Raw genomic sequence first — 15485 nt, 5'->3', positions numbered from 1 at the left:
GGATGTGATGCTGAGACCTCAGGCACTGGTGAGACCTCACCTTGAGCATTGTGAACAGTTTTGGACCCCTCATCTTAGAAAACATGTGCTGGCATTGGAGAGGTTCCAGAGGAGTCTCACAAAAATAATTCCAGGAATGAAAGAGTTATCATATGAGGAACGTTCAACGGCTCTGGATCTATACTCACTGGAATGCAGAAGGACGAGAGGGGATCTCATTGAAACCTTTTGAATGTTGAAAGGCCTAGACAGAGTATATGTGGAAAGGATGTTTCCCATGGTGGGAGAGTCTAGGATAAGAGGATATAGTCTCAGGATAGAGAGGCATCCTTTCAAAACAGAGATGCGGAGAAATTTCTTTAGCCAAAGGGTGGTGAATTTGGGGAATCTCTTGCTACATGCAGCTGAGGAGGTCAGGTCGTTGGGCGTATTTAAAGCGGAAATTGACAGGTTCTTAATTGGACATGGCATCGAAGGTTACAGGGAGAAGGTCAGGAACTGGGGTTGAGGAGGAGATTTGGAAAAAAAAGGATCAGCTGGGATTGAATGACAGAGCAGACTTGATGGGCCAGATGGCCTAATTCTGCTCCTATGTCTTACAGTCATGCACAGACACACACATGCAGCTGTTGAGGACAGGTTGCTGGATGTATTTAAGGTAGCGATTGATGGGTTCTTGATTGGATGTGGCATCAAAGGTTACTGGGAGAAGCTGGGAACTGGGGTTGAAGAGGAGAAAAAAGGAACAGCCATGACTGAATGGCCTCTGCTCCTGTGTCTTTTGGACATGTGCAGACTGAGACAGACACAGATGCACGTGCACACACACACAAACTGACATACAAAAACAAAGACACTCACGCATACACACACACACACAGGCGCGCGCGCACATGCCGCGGTGAGGACAGGTTGTTGGGTGTATTTAAGGCAGAGTTTGAAAGGTTCTTGATTGGACGTGGCATCAAAGATTATGGGGAGAAGGCCAGGAACTGGGGTTGAGGAAGAGACTTTTAAAAAAAGGATCAGCCAGGATTGAATGACGGAGAAAACTCAATGGGCCAGATGGCCTAATTCTGCTCCCATGTCTTATGGTCAATTCGTCAATGTAAATTGTCCTGTGATTGGGCTAGGGTTAAATCAGTGAATTGCTGGGTGATGTGGTTCATTGTGATCAGTAGGGCTTGTTCTGCACTGTATCTCCCAATAAAAATAAACAATGATAACCATTGTGCTTCCAAGACACCGTGGTTGCTGGTCTCAGAACTCTGCATTACTGGAAGTGCTTGCAGATTTTATCAAGGGTAAAAGGTCCCCAACCACCGGGCCGCAAAGCATGTGCTACCGGACCGCGAGGAAACGATACGAGTCAACTGCACCTTTCCTCATACCCTGTCACGCCCACTGATGAACTTGAACGCACACGAGGTCATTATCCACGCGAGGACATCAGTCGGTCATTAACCTACAACTACTGGATAAGTAAAAAACAAACGTCGCTTGAGAGTTTCTTTGGAAGAGATGGTAGGGGAAACAAAAGGCTTAATGATGATGATAACACAGAGACAGCTGAGGCCAAGAATGCAAAAAAAAGAAAGCTTCCTTCAACAGAAAATACAACAAGTCGTACATAAAATATAGCTTTATTGCGAACAGTGACTCTCACACTTCAAGCCCCCTGTGTGTGATATGTGGAGACAAGCTGTCTAATGAGGCAATGAAGCCCTTAAAACTGCTTCGGAACCTTGTGTCCAAGCACCCTGCATTAAAGACAAACACGTTTTATTGAGTTTTTGAGTTTTTTTGAGCAGGAAAAAAAAGTGAGCAAGCAAACAGAAGCAAGTGCTGAGAGCCACCTCCACAAATGCTGCTCCTCTGAGAGTGTCCTACTTAATGGCTAGCCGTATTGCTAAGGCTAAGAAGCCTTTCACTGTTGGTGAAGAATTGATTTTGCCTGCTGCCAAGGACATGTGCCGTGAACTGTTGGGAGAAGCTGCAGCTAACAAGATGGCACAGGTTTCTCTTTCAGCTACCACAGTTTCAAGGAGAATCGATGACATAGCGGAGGACATCGAAGCACAGCTGTTGGACTGGCTTAACAAGTCTGGTTTCGCTACCCGAGTCAAAGAGGTTGCTCCTGAATGCCAGCCTACACACTGTGTCACACACAGTGAAATGCCGGCTAGTGGAAAAATGTCACCTGACTGTAATGGCGTATTGAGTGACGTTGTTGAAGTTATCAATCCCATCAAAGCAAAAGCCTTTAACTCACGTCTGTTTGAGCAGCTTTGCAAGGAAATGGAAGCAGAGCACAAACACCTTCTCTTACACACTGAAGTCAGGTGGCTATCAAGGGGGAAGAGCCCTGGCCAGGGTTTTTGAGTTAAGCAAGTCGCTACAGAGATTTCTTTCTGGAAAAAAGTCACCACTGGCTGCACACTTCAGTGACAAGGAGTGAATAGCAAAACTCGTTTATCTGTGTGACATCTTCAACCTGCTCAATGAACTCAATTTGTCACTTCAGGGGAGAATGACAACTGACTTCAAGTTGGCAGATAAAGTGTCTGCTTTCACAGCCAAACTGGAACTGTGGGGACAGCCAGTGGACAGGGGCATATTTGACATGTTCCCAACATTAGCTGGGATTTTGAGAGAGACTGAGGCTGCTCCGTCCTTCTCACAGCTGGAGCACAATCACCTATCTTCGCTGTCAACAGAATTCAAGCGTTACTTCCCAACTGCAAATGACCCAAGACATGCAAAGGAATGGGTCTGTGACCCATTTGTGAATGTCCCTGGTGAATCATCCATGTCAGCGCGGGAAGAAGATCAACTCCTCGAGCTTGCAAATGACTATGGGCTGAAAAGTATGCTTGACATAACATCTCTGCCGGCATTCTGGATCAAAGTCAAGGCTGAATATCCTGAGATAGCCACGAAAGCACTGAAAACATTGCTTCCATTTCCAATATCATATCTCTGCGAAGCAGAGTTTTCTGCAATGAATGCAACAAAAACTAAATTGCGGAATAGACCAGACATAAGGAATCTCCTTATGACTTGACTTATCACTATATTGATGCAAGGAAAATATGCGCTGAGTGTTTAATATTAAATTCATTAGATAAACCCTTTTAGAAACAAAATTGAGTGTATTAGCCACTGATAAATGACTTATAACCTATATTCCGGTCGTGATTAACACCCCACCCCCCGGTCCGCAAGAATATTGTCAATATTAAACCGGTCCGCAGTGCAAAAAAGGTTGGGAACCCCTAATCTATGACAAGTGCATCACTCCCAGGCCCGCAAACTGCATTTTATTCTAGGTGTGCCTACTGGTGCAGGGTGTAGGGAATTGAAGAATCAGAAGACTCAACTGTATGAACTTCAAAGTCATCCAGGAATAACCAAGGATTAATAAGTAACCATTTTACTCAGGAAAACAGAACAGGTTAAAACAAGGTACAAACAAGTTTAAAACTCAAAGGCAGACATTACCATGAATTAGATGGTTAGTTAGTACAGCCATGTAAGTAATTCATTCAAAATCATTTTCTTGTGACTGCAGCATCAGTTATAAGTAGTATTAGTGACCATCACAAATATGAAATTCCATCAGGCAAACTTTCATATGCAATTATGTAAAACAAAATGATGAAAATTGAATGGCCATTTACCATGCAGAGGCAATAAAGTACAACACGGTGACACAGCTAGTAAAGCCACTGCCATGCATTACCAGAGATCCCAGATTCCAACACCCAGGGCTGCCTGAGGGGAGCTTACATGCTCACCTTGTGACCTACATGGGTTTTCTCCAAGTACCAGTTTATACCAACATCCCAGAGATGTGCACGCTAGTAGCTTAACTGATGCTGTAAACTACCATTAGTGTGAAGGCAAGCAGTAGAATCTGGGAGGAGTTTAACATATTGTGGGAAGAGTGTCAAAGAAATAGGGATGAATATACAATTAGTGTAAATGGCAGTTGGTCAGCAAGGACTCTGTGGATCAAAGGAACTGCTTCAATGCTGCATTTCTCCATAACTCAAGAGTGGAAATAAAAGAACATAATTAAATTAACTTACTCAATAAGTATCTTGTGTCAGTTCTCACTGGGGAAGACAACAGCAGTATACCAGAAATTCAAGTGTCGAGGCAAAAGTGAGTGTAGTTAGTATTACTACAGAGAAGGTGCTTGAAAAGCTGAAAGGTCAGAAGGTAGATAAGACACCTAGCCCAGATGGACTACACCCTTGGGTTCTGAAAGTATTTGCTGAAGAGATTATAGTGGCATTAGTAATGATCTTTTAAGAATCAGTAAGGTCTGGAAGGGTCCCAGAGGACTGGAAAACTGCAAGCATCACTCTACTCTTAAAAAAGTGAAAGAGGCAAAAGGAAGGAAATATTAGGCCAGTTAGTCTGATTTCCACAGTTGGTAAGATGTTAAGAGCCCATTTTCAAGAATGTTTTGGACTACTTGGAAGTACATGGTAAAATAGGGCCAAGTCAGCATATTCTCAGGGGGAAATCTTACTGATAAATCTGTTGGAATTCTTTGAGGAAATAACCAGGGGAAACAAAGTAGAGTCAGTGGATGTTGTTTACTTGGATTTTCAGTAGGTCTTTGACAAGGTGCCACATGAGGCTGCTGAACAAGAGCTTGTGTATTACTGGAAAGATACTAGCATGGATAAAAGATAGGCTGACTGGCAGGGGGCAAAGTGGGAATAAAAGAGGCATTTTCTGGTTGACTGCCAGTGAAGAGTAGTGCTCCGCAAGAGTCAGTGTTGGGACCACTATTTTCACTTTACACATCAATGATTTGAATAACAATTGATGGCTTTGAGGCCAAGTTCGCAGACGATACAAAGATAGGTGGAGGGGCCGGTACTGTTGAGGAAGCAGAGGTTCTGCAAAAGGACTTAGACAAATAAGGAGAATGGTCAGAAAGAATAAAGGTGTAACTATTTTCTAAACAGTGAAAAAATTCTGAAATCAGAGGTGCAAAGGAACATGGCAGGATTCCCTAAAGGTTAACCTGGTGGCAAGGAAGGCAAATGCAACATTATATTCATTTTAAGAGGACTAGAATATAAAAGCAAGGATACAATGCTGAGGCTTCACAAGGCATTGGTCAGAGTGCACTTGCAATATTGTGAGCATTTTGGGCACCTTAGCTAAGAAAAGATGTGCTGGCATTGAAGGTCCAGAGAGGGCACAAGAGTTATCCCAGGAATGAAAGAGTAACGTACAAGGAACACTTAACATTTGTGTTGGGCACGTGGCCAAGTGGTTAAGGCCTTCGTCTAGTGATCTGAAGGTCGCTAGTTCGAGCCTCAGCTGTGGCAGTGTGTTTGTGTCCTTGAGTAAGGCACTTAATCACACATTGCTCTAGTGTCTGTGCGAAGAGTGGCGCCCCACACAGACTTCCAATCTGCGCCTTGTAAGGCCTCTCATGGTCTGAGCTGACGTTCCCTCCCTCAACATTTAATGGCATTGGTCTTGTACTCGCTGGAGTTTAAAAACAAGTGAAACCTAGCAGATATTGAAAGGCCTAAACATGGAGAGGATGTTTCCTATAATGAGGGAGACAAGGACCAGAGGGCACAGATAACAGATGAGGAAAAATTTCTTTTGCCAAAAAGTGAGAATTTGTGGAATTCATTGTCACAGACAGCCATGAAGGCCAAGTCACTGAGTATACTTAAAGCAGAGGTCTTAAACCAAAATATCCATCTAGATGTAGTAATAACAGTATTTGCAGCAAAATGCTATGATACTAATAATGCAACAAAATCATAGCAAAATTTGCCCTTAACTTTCAAGATCTCAGCTTTAAAAAGGTTAAGAGTAAATAGAAAAAATATTGACATAACTGGGGAGCAAAGGCCGGAGTTTAGATGTTCCCTTAATTCAGCTGAGTATGTTTCACATTTTGTTTCATTTCAAACACTTAGAGGTTTCAGACACATTGATAATTTCTCAATCTATTTCAGTGCTATGCTTAAAATAGCTGTTCTGACCTTTAATTGGTCAGATGCTCGCTCTAGAAGTACTTTCCAAATTAACTAAGACAAAGTTGCCTTCAGATGCAGCACATGACCCAAGAAAAATCATTGGAATATTCCTCATACAAAGGGTAAATAAAAGCACAAGGGTCCACAGTAATAAGTAATACATAACATCTGATCTACAGTCACCACTTTATTACATGCAGCTGTTTATCCACACACAACATTCAATTCCTGCGCATTTCCTGTAAATTCCATTTTTTTTTAAAATGCAGGCCACCTTGAAATACACAAAAAGAAACACTAAAGACCCACCTTGTAGAAGCAGTTTTGCCAGCACACTCCACCAGCAGCTCCTCTCACAACGTAGTTAGTAACCGAACTCTGCACTCCAACCTAGATTCCCAGCACGTTCTTCTCCCACAGTAAATTTCCAACTCCACCAATAGCTTCTTTCTTAAGCAACCTCTCCTCCTTTCAAATAATAGCAAGTCCCTTCACCATAAATGATGGCACCAGAACTACGGAGGTTACTTCAAATTCCTCACACTTCACTTGAAGTCACCAAGATCAGCTGCCCTACTTCCCGATGGAAACCTGCATAAACAAAAGAAAATTATTAAACATCAGGAGATTCTACTTTAGACAGAAAACAATTCATTCTTATGTCAGGTAATTCACTTGTGCATTGTAGCGTACTTTTCCATACTGTACAAATGTCTATTTCTAGGCAAATTTAATTTTTAAAGTCCTGATGCAATTTTCTAATTCCTCATGAATCTCTCATGCAGTCCTTCCAATTCAACCTTTAAACAAGTTTGCTAACAACACAATTCATTTTTTAAAAAATGCTAAGAGATGGAAGAATCAGAGTATTGAGAGGGGGAAATAATCCAAAAATCAGTCAACTGTACATTAAATCTCCACTTGCTGAACACAAGATTTAAAATACCCATGTACGCAACCGATAAAAAATTTCCCCTTGGGCACTAGATTCAAATCAAATTCTCACATTAGCCAAGGTACTTATAAATATAATTCCCACATAAAAAGTTGCTCAGTGGTTAGCTGTTGGAATGCAAGGGTGAGAAAAGCAATGGCCAACAGTTCCATTTTTAATGATATAGCTCAGAGGAAATCAAGTGAAAAAAGCCCACAAACATAATGACACAAATGAGCTAACACTTTGCTTGATGTTGGTTAAGAAATTTTTGACCAGAGTACCAGAGAAATCCTTTCTGTTGACAAATACCACGGAACTTTTACGAATCACTACAACCATTAAAATAAACTGACAGAGCCTGGTGTAATTTCTTCTAAAGCATAATACCTACCTCAATTAATACCATCTGCACGTCAATCTAGATTATTCACTTGGATCTATGACTTTCAGATCAAAGATTTAATAGCAATTAAGCTCAACCAGCAATTAAAATAGATACTAAGAATATTGAAAATCAGTCTTTGGATCAAACTATCAATGTAAAGATTCAAAGGCATTAAGGGTGCTTAAAATAAAGATGCCAGGAAGGGCAGCAAGATAAGCCTCAACGGGTAACATGGGCTTAAAGGATTATAGAGTAAGTTGGTAAGATTCCCCCTCCCCCTTTAACAAAACTCCTTTAAAGAATGATAGGGACAACTCTGTTCAGATTTTTAGAAGCTCTTAGTTGAGCATTTAATGTGACATAACCTACAAATTTTTGGAAAAAGACTTAGATCTAGTAGCTTCAAAGTCTGCTGCAATGTGTTTGATTGGAATGGAAAAAGCAGGTGACTAACAATGTTAGCTTTCATATTTACTAACCTTTTCAGACACACCCAGTAGCCATAGGGATGTACGGATTAAAATTATTTACAGCATTTATGACTGAGAATACTAAAAGACCATAAGCATGGGAATTACATACAGCCAACTTCTTCTATGAATGTTACTCATTCCTTGTCTGAAATATGGCTTTATAGTTTGTACCATTCTGAAACAGGTGAATTACAGGAAAACAGAAGTGATAATCTTTGCAAATATATTTAAATGTTTAGAAGTATATTAATAATGTTTAAAATGATGCCAGCAACCAATGGTAATGTGTTACAGAGAGTACACAAAACTACTACTCTTCCTCTAGATATGCTTCTTCTGAACTGAGATTGATTGCAGACTGCAATTTCCCTTTTAAGGATTTACTTTTGAGCCGAATAAATGATCTGGCTTTTGTGCAATCCCCAGGTGGATTTGGTGAGAATGAGAACGGAGAGCATCAATTCCTAACAGAAGAACACAAACCTGCAGTCCATTACTCTGCACTGATTACATCATTGAGCAAGATTAAAACCTGTCGAGGATAAGAGCGGAAAACAAAAAGGTGTTCGGACCCATCTGCCTGTGTTTGTCTGACCCTCCCTTCTTTTCGCTATTACCATCACGCCACACTGCCAGGCTCAGGAGCAGCTGTGGCCCTGCAACCATCAAGCTGCTGAATTTCCAGGGACTCTGCAGACTATGGTCCATGTGCTTGTGTTTTCTTTTTCTGCCCACTATTTACACGATTTGATCAAGGTGTTTCAGTGCTGAACTGACTCCACAGCTGCCACCTGCAACCAACAGCATTCACCTCAGCACTGAACTTGGCTCCTTGGTTACCGCCTTGTGAGAGTTGGGTTGAAGAAGTTTCCCCAAGGTAGATTGGGAACAAAATTATGTACAATTCAAGTGTGAGACAGGGTCCAGCAGATAACATTCAAACAGGACGTTGTATCCTTTTTTACAAGAATGGATACTTGACATAGAGTCCAATAATCCAAAAAAAATTGGATTGAAATCTGTACACGTTAGAAAATAGAATTATTATATATTGCATTTTGATTTGGGACAAGGCTTCTTTTTCAGAATCATTTTGCAATTTATTTGTTTCATTGTTTGGCATTTGGATTCTGTGAGAATTGAAAAAAAATGTTAGTTACAGAGAAATTCTTAAACATAATTCGGCCAAACCACATTGTAGCAAGGATGCATTCTGGAGGATTGTGAATGAGAGTACTTGCCAATGCAGTTTCAACCTCCAAAAACAGCAATATGGATAATTTTCCAAATGTAAGCACAGAAGCAATTCCATTACCAGGCATTGTTCTGATCTGTGGTTCAATACAACTTTTGCACTGCGTCAACCCAGGTCTTCACTCAGCCAGAAGCCTCCCTCCATTGTCAGTCCAGTGCACAGAAAACACACTGCCAACTAAATTCTGACCCAAAGAGGATGCCAGCATTTAGGTTAATAACTAGCAAACAGTATGCTAATCATTTTTGGACCATATAAAATATAATAATGCAAATTCAGAAGCATTAAAGAGGGTTATAGATGACTGGCTCATGAAAATCCAATACTGCAAATTTTTCCAGATTCTGCTCACTTATAGTACTAGAATCTCTTCAGCTGGAAACCACACAGAAATGGCCCACAGAAAAAGCCAATGCCTTCTACAAAACTATTTCAAGGCAAAATTAAACTTTAGAAATCATACATTTGTTAGTTGTTAACTAGCTGTTGCACCTTTTTATTAAGTTGTTGACAGTTACTTCCTGATAAGATCACCTATCCCCAAATCACTTCATCTGGGCTGCATTCAGACAAAACATTTTTCTTCAGAGCAGTTCACTTGCTGGCAACAATTAAATCACCTACACTGACCTTCCCCTGTCTATTTGTTTCAAACCAGTTCCAAAAGGTTGTCAAGTACAAAGATTTCCCATTATGATTTGGGGGAAATTGTTAGCCTCTGACTTACAAAAAGCAAGTTTACATACGGTTCTCAAGAATGGAACCCTTATGTAATATGGAACACCCTGTACTCTTAAAATCTTACTGATTATCAAAAACAACAAAAAAATCACCATGAAAGGTGGCTGCAAATGAGGGTCAGAGATGAGGCTAGCAACCCCATCTTGTAAATACCTAGAGCTACAGAAACAACAAGCATTCCAAAGACCTTATTTCTGGGAGAGGAAGGATACACCAAGAAAATGGGCTACACCTGGGGACAATTTGAAAGACTGACCCAGGATAGACGGCTCTGGCCAGCTGTTGGCAATTGTCTGTACCCCAATAGAGGTGATGAGCTTAAGTAAAACAAAAAGATGATAAATTACATAGGTCTACTCTCAAAGACACTATTTATAAAGCTTTTATAATTATACATCAAGGACTTGAGAAATTTATACAGTATCTGATATCACTAACAACTACATTCCAAACTCAAAGTCATAACAAAAGAATACTAGTACCGAACTTGCATTCAGAGCTTACGATAAAGGTATCACAAAAATGTATCCCTCAAAAACAATATCAGGACATTTGAACAGGTCACCTAAATTAACCAATGGAAATGTGAATGCTACCTTAAACATTAAGCCAGACTTTGGCACAAAATTTGGAAGATTATAAACTGTCAACACAACAGAGCTGAATCAGAGGTCATTGACAATTTCACTTTTGATCTTGAACCTGTTCTAACTATATATAAGTTGCCAAACCTTAAACTGAACAGAGAGCTACCAATTCACTATTAATTGCAAATCACTAGTCATTTAGCAAATTAGCACAATAACCTTCAGTTAACGCAGTGCTTCATGACTTTTCACTAATTTTAACAAAATTTCTGAGAAATAGTGGCAAAGGTAAATATTATTGCACAAATTTTGCATGCAGCTTTGAACATAAACAAGGTTATCAACAACTCCCACCCAGTTCCTCCTCAATTAGGTCATCAGCATAGTTTATACGAAAATACTAGCTTAAACAAACATAAGCAGACTATGGAATACGAGCAAAATGACTCCATCTTCAAGTTAATATGCACCTTGCTTCTGAGTGTTCATAATAGCAAGGTTTGGGGCTGTTATGAATTATGTTAGTGTTCCTTTACAGGAGTTTTTTTGGGTGTAGTATTCTGCAATTTCCTTGTATAATGCACTGCAAGGCTGATAAGGCACCAAATAGATATCATCACACAACATACCACTTCAGCTTTCAATTATCAGCAAGCACACAACCATTAGTGCAAATCAAACAAATTTAAATGTTATTGAAACCATAGTACACCTAAAAATGGATTCCTAAAAAAAGGACCCATTTGGTAGCTGTATTCAAATCCTGCATATCAGAAGTATCAGCTGAATTTTATCCTACCTGATTTAAAATTTCCATGTAGTGTATGTGAATATATTGAGTGTTTGCTCTCAAAGAATATAATTTACTTTACTTAAGACAATTTTGCAGCAAAATGGTAACTAACTTTTAGACATAATGAGTATATACTTTTAAAAATTTGAGCCACCCTTAACCATTCCAGAACAATGATACAATAAAGTCCTATATATGCAAATTAAATCAAATTACTTCCCAGATACCTTATAATATTTCACAATGAAACCGACTCAGCTGTACTTGCTTAAGAAAAGCATGTAAGTGCTGAATAATGATGCTTTTTCTCTTTGGAATTCCTGTGACTTTTGAGTTCCACTACACTAAGAGCATCAAAAATAAATTCCCTTGATTATCTGGAAGCAACAGAAATCATTACTGGTACCATTTTTAAACACAAGTCAAATGGCATAAATAATAGATTCCACTGTAGCCTATTTAAAGGAAGTTTCAACCAATCTTAAAGTTCCCGATGCACCAAACTGTAGTCTCCAAGCACACTGAAAATTACAAATAGCTTATTCGTTGTAATATGCCATAGCAAAATATCTTCAAGTGCTTTGCCTGTAACTGAAAGCCTCAACCAATCACCTTTGCAAAAGTAATTTCCCCCCTTTCAACAAATAGCTCAAAGGCCACAATGAACTTATAAGCTATCCTCTTTGGCAGCCCCTAACACCCAAATTGTCCAACTTGTGCAGTACATTTCACACAAGGTAAAAGATTTGGAATATTGAATATTGGAACTTAAGTTTGAGGAGAAGCCCCTTTAAATAGGTAAAGTGGCAGAACAAATCTCTGACAGTGTATAAATGAATTCTGCTAGATCATTAATGTCTCAAGTATCCCACAACAAACTTAAATATCTTGCACATTATTGTGCTGATAGTTTCACCGCAGATCCCCAATGGTACAGGGAAGATTCCCTTAGAGAATTTCTAACTTGTGCAATTATGGTCTACGATAAAGGAGTTATTCCACTTTCTCAAATGAAAACAAAAGTACAAGTTCACAAGAAATACTTAATATACTATTATAGAAAACTAACATTTAAACACAATCTATTTACTAAGTTTCCACAACCTAGGATGTGCTCAGAAAACTTCAGAAAGCTAATTTAAACCCTGCAGGAATAAAATCTAACTACTAAAATTCTAAAGACTGGAAACTAAAACTATGCACCAATCTCCTCTCACAAAATATTAAAAAATTTTCTAATTCAGTCCAAGTAGAAAACATATCAAAAGTTAATGTTCTCATTGTAATTCCAATATATTTGCTTGCAGAGTATTAACTAACTGTACTACATGGCTATTGACATTGGTAGGTATGTATTGGCTTGGAAATGTCAAACTCAATCTTTTACGGATTGATCTAATAAAACTATCCACAATTATTTGGTACATTAATATTCAAATCGTCATTTTCATTATTTCACAGAAAACAGTCTGTTCTTAAAATGTTTAAACTTCATTCAATTGCCTTAGTGAGTTAGATCTATAACTATATAAATGGACATTTCCATTTCAAAATAGATCTGCAGGTCTAATTCTTTCTTGCTAAAAATTATTTGGTTCATGCATATAATGCCACATGCAGTTGAAATAATAAGCAGTTTGAAGATATATATGACTCCAAAATCCTAAGGGCTCCAGTTCAGAGTTAAAAACCACCAGATCAAAAGATGTTGCTTTAATGCAGGCCAAGTCCGGCTAAGTTCTGATTTCACATTCCACCAGCCAAGCTTCCAACCTCAAAGGAAGCTGGATGAAAAAAAATAACTTACTGAAGGCGGTACAACCTTTATAACAGACACAAAACACAAAAGCACTGAGTTTAATGCTGTATTTATTACAAATTAATATTCCAAACTGCATTGGAAAAACAAAACAATGTTGGCCAGTATTCTAGCCTACATTTTCTATTTGTTCCGATAATGTGTAACAGTGGTGAAACCAGTTGCTCAGTTTTTAGCAATTTATCAAATGGCCATAAGTCATCTCAGCTGATAAATGCTGAGCCAGACAGGGGCTGTAACCTTCATAACAGGGTAAGCTGTCACTGTAATTATCATTTTCCAATGGCCTCACTGATGACATTGTGCAAGTGTGGTACACTGTTCAAGTAACTGATGCTAAACTGCTCAGCTTACTATGAGCATTTTTGATTGCAGCTTGCATTCTGCAACTTAGTTGCTTATCCAGTTGTGATCCCTCACTTGGTAGTTATTTAACATTGAGCAGTATTCTCCACCACTTCCCTCCACAAATACATGCTTGTTCCTTTACTACCCTGCCTTAGTATCCTGCCCAAGAACTCATCTCTTACCTGTGTGATTATTAACATTATGGTGTTAGACTGCAAAGGACATCACAGCCAAACTGAACATTGCCTCTGCATGAAGCTTCAGTAACAGATCAAAACTATGTGATAATTTGATATGGTAAAATACAGCAAAGAAAACCACCCTCATTCACATTTCCCCAAGTAGTAATGGTGGAAAACCTAGCCTATTTTCTTCTCCTAAACCAAGAATTCCCAATCATTGTTACAGCATGGACCTCGACCATGAACTGAGAGGTCCGTGAACCCCAAGGTTGGGAATCCTTGTCCTAAACCAAGACATGCTAACGCTACTCACAATACCACTCAAATGTGGGGCTCCCTAGTCAAATAGATTTGCAAATCCACTTAAGAAGCGTCCTAAAGCCAAAGTGTAAAGCAACATTGTAGCCATAGATAAAAGAAGAACAGTTTATACTAAGCTTCTAGGCAGGGTCATTATATAAATTACGTCTTTCTAACAGTCAGATATAAATAGCAACTATGTTTATTCTACATTAAAAGCATCACAGGGAACAGCAATGTCTTACGTACCGGAGCAGCAAACAAACAAAAATCACAAATCGCTGTACAAACACAAATAGTGTACATTTATTCCGCTTAAGGACAATGTACTTCAGTATGTGAATAAGATTGTTACATTTGCCAAAAGGGGAATCAGTGAAGGGAAAATCCTTCCTTTCACTTATGACTAATTCAAACGACAGGATGTTTCAAGAAACCCATAAAAACTTTCCAAACTGATCACAGCAATTTTGAGAACGGGGGTTGAGGTGAGTAAACACACAGCTGATGTCAGCAAATGTGGTGCTTCCAACGTGAACACTCAAACCCCACCAACACAAAACCTATATTAAAAGGTTCTAAGAAAAGCTTTTTAAGAGGGAACGCAACTTTAAACAATTACATTACACGAATCCCCTTACTACCGCCGGCCATCTACAATATAGCAGCCAGATCCCGATCGTGCCGGTAGAGCCTCACCTGATTGCAGCGTTGGGAGGACAGGGGTCAGTGCCAGCATTCACCCAGCGACACCATCAGAAGGCCCGGACTGCCCCGTCCCGACCCCACCACCATGTCCGCTCGCTTCCTCCTCCTTCCTCTACTGAATTCCCCCTCTGCGCCCGTGGCGGAGGGCAAGGGGGGAGTGGGGAGGGGGCGGCCGGTGTCAGAAGCGGCAGTGGTCAGGGGACGGCAGGGTGCCCGAGGCAGGCCGCATGGCCTCGCTCCTCTCTTCGGCTAGGCGCCCGAGCTCTCACTCTCTCCCTCTCGCTGTTTTTCCTCCAATTGTTTTTGTTTCTGCGCTCCGGGCACGCGCTTGCGTGCGCGCTCCACGGCCCGGCGCGCGGGCCCAACGTCGGCGCTCGCGGCGCCCCGCTAGAAGCGCCTGGAAAACCCGCACACGGTGGCAACCATCCGACTCCTCTTTCTAAATACGTTATAAAAAACGTCCCCTTTGAAGAGGGGAAGGGGGAAACTCAATCAAGACGAACGGGAATGCGATTGAAACGTTAACGGCGACTCGCGTTCCCGCCTTAATCGGACTGTTTTCCTCTGCTTCCCTCAACGCATCGCCAACAATCGCAGCTCCATTCCCGTTCTACAAACAAGTAACTGCCCATCGATTACCTACCACATCGATTTGTAATATTGTGCCGGACGTCCCGCCTTCCCCCTATTGCCTCATGCGCCATAGCCGCCGCTCCGTCCGAACGCCCGACTTGATTGGTTGCTGCCAACGCCTGTCTCTTCAACGGCCTGAACGATTCCGAAGGCGGTCCTCATGATGAGGGAGGGCGAGCTGTGCGCATGGGCGACATTGGTGGCAATGCAATGTGGGGCTTGGAGTTTTTAAACCATCTTTCCAACGCAACTGTGCATAATGACGAAGATGTGATGTTACAAGTGTCAGATCAGAGCAGTG

General features: G+C 40.5%; 1 protein-coding gene across 6 annotated transcripts in view; it reads right to left on the bottom strand.

The window, feature by feature from the left end:
- Nucleotides 1-15193, bottom strand: part of LOC140195274 (homeodomain-interacting protein kinase 1-like) — a 129082-nt gene extending 113889 nt beyond the window's left edge. For 5 of the 6 annotated variants that reach the window (XM_072253344.1, XM_072253345.1, XM_072253347.1 and 2 more), the window contains exons 1-2: nt 14543-15193; nt 6333-6614 (exon numbers count right to left, since the gene is read on the bottom strand). The gene's annotated coding sequence lies outside the window, so the exon portion shown is untranslated. The remainder of the gene's footprint in view (nt 1-6332; nt 6615-14542) is intronic. The other variant, XM_072253349.1, reaches the window with a different exon arrangement.
- Between the last annotated feature and the right edge of the window lie 292 nt (nt 15194-15485).

Source organism: Mobula birostris, chromosome 3 (assembly GCF_030028105.1).
Source record: "Mobula birostris isolate sMobBir1 chromosome 3, sMobBir1.hap1, whole genome shotgun sequence".
NCBI classification, from domain to species: domain Eukaryota; kingdom Metazoa; phylum Chordata; class Chondrichthyes; order Myliobatiformes; family Myliobatidae; genus Mobula; species Mobula birostris.
Note: the sequence above shows the minus strand (reverse complement) of the source record. Positions and strands in the feature narration are given on the sequence as shown.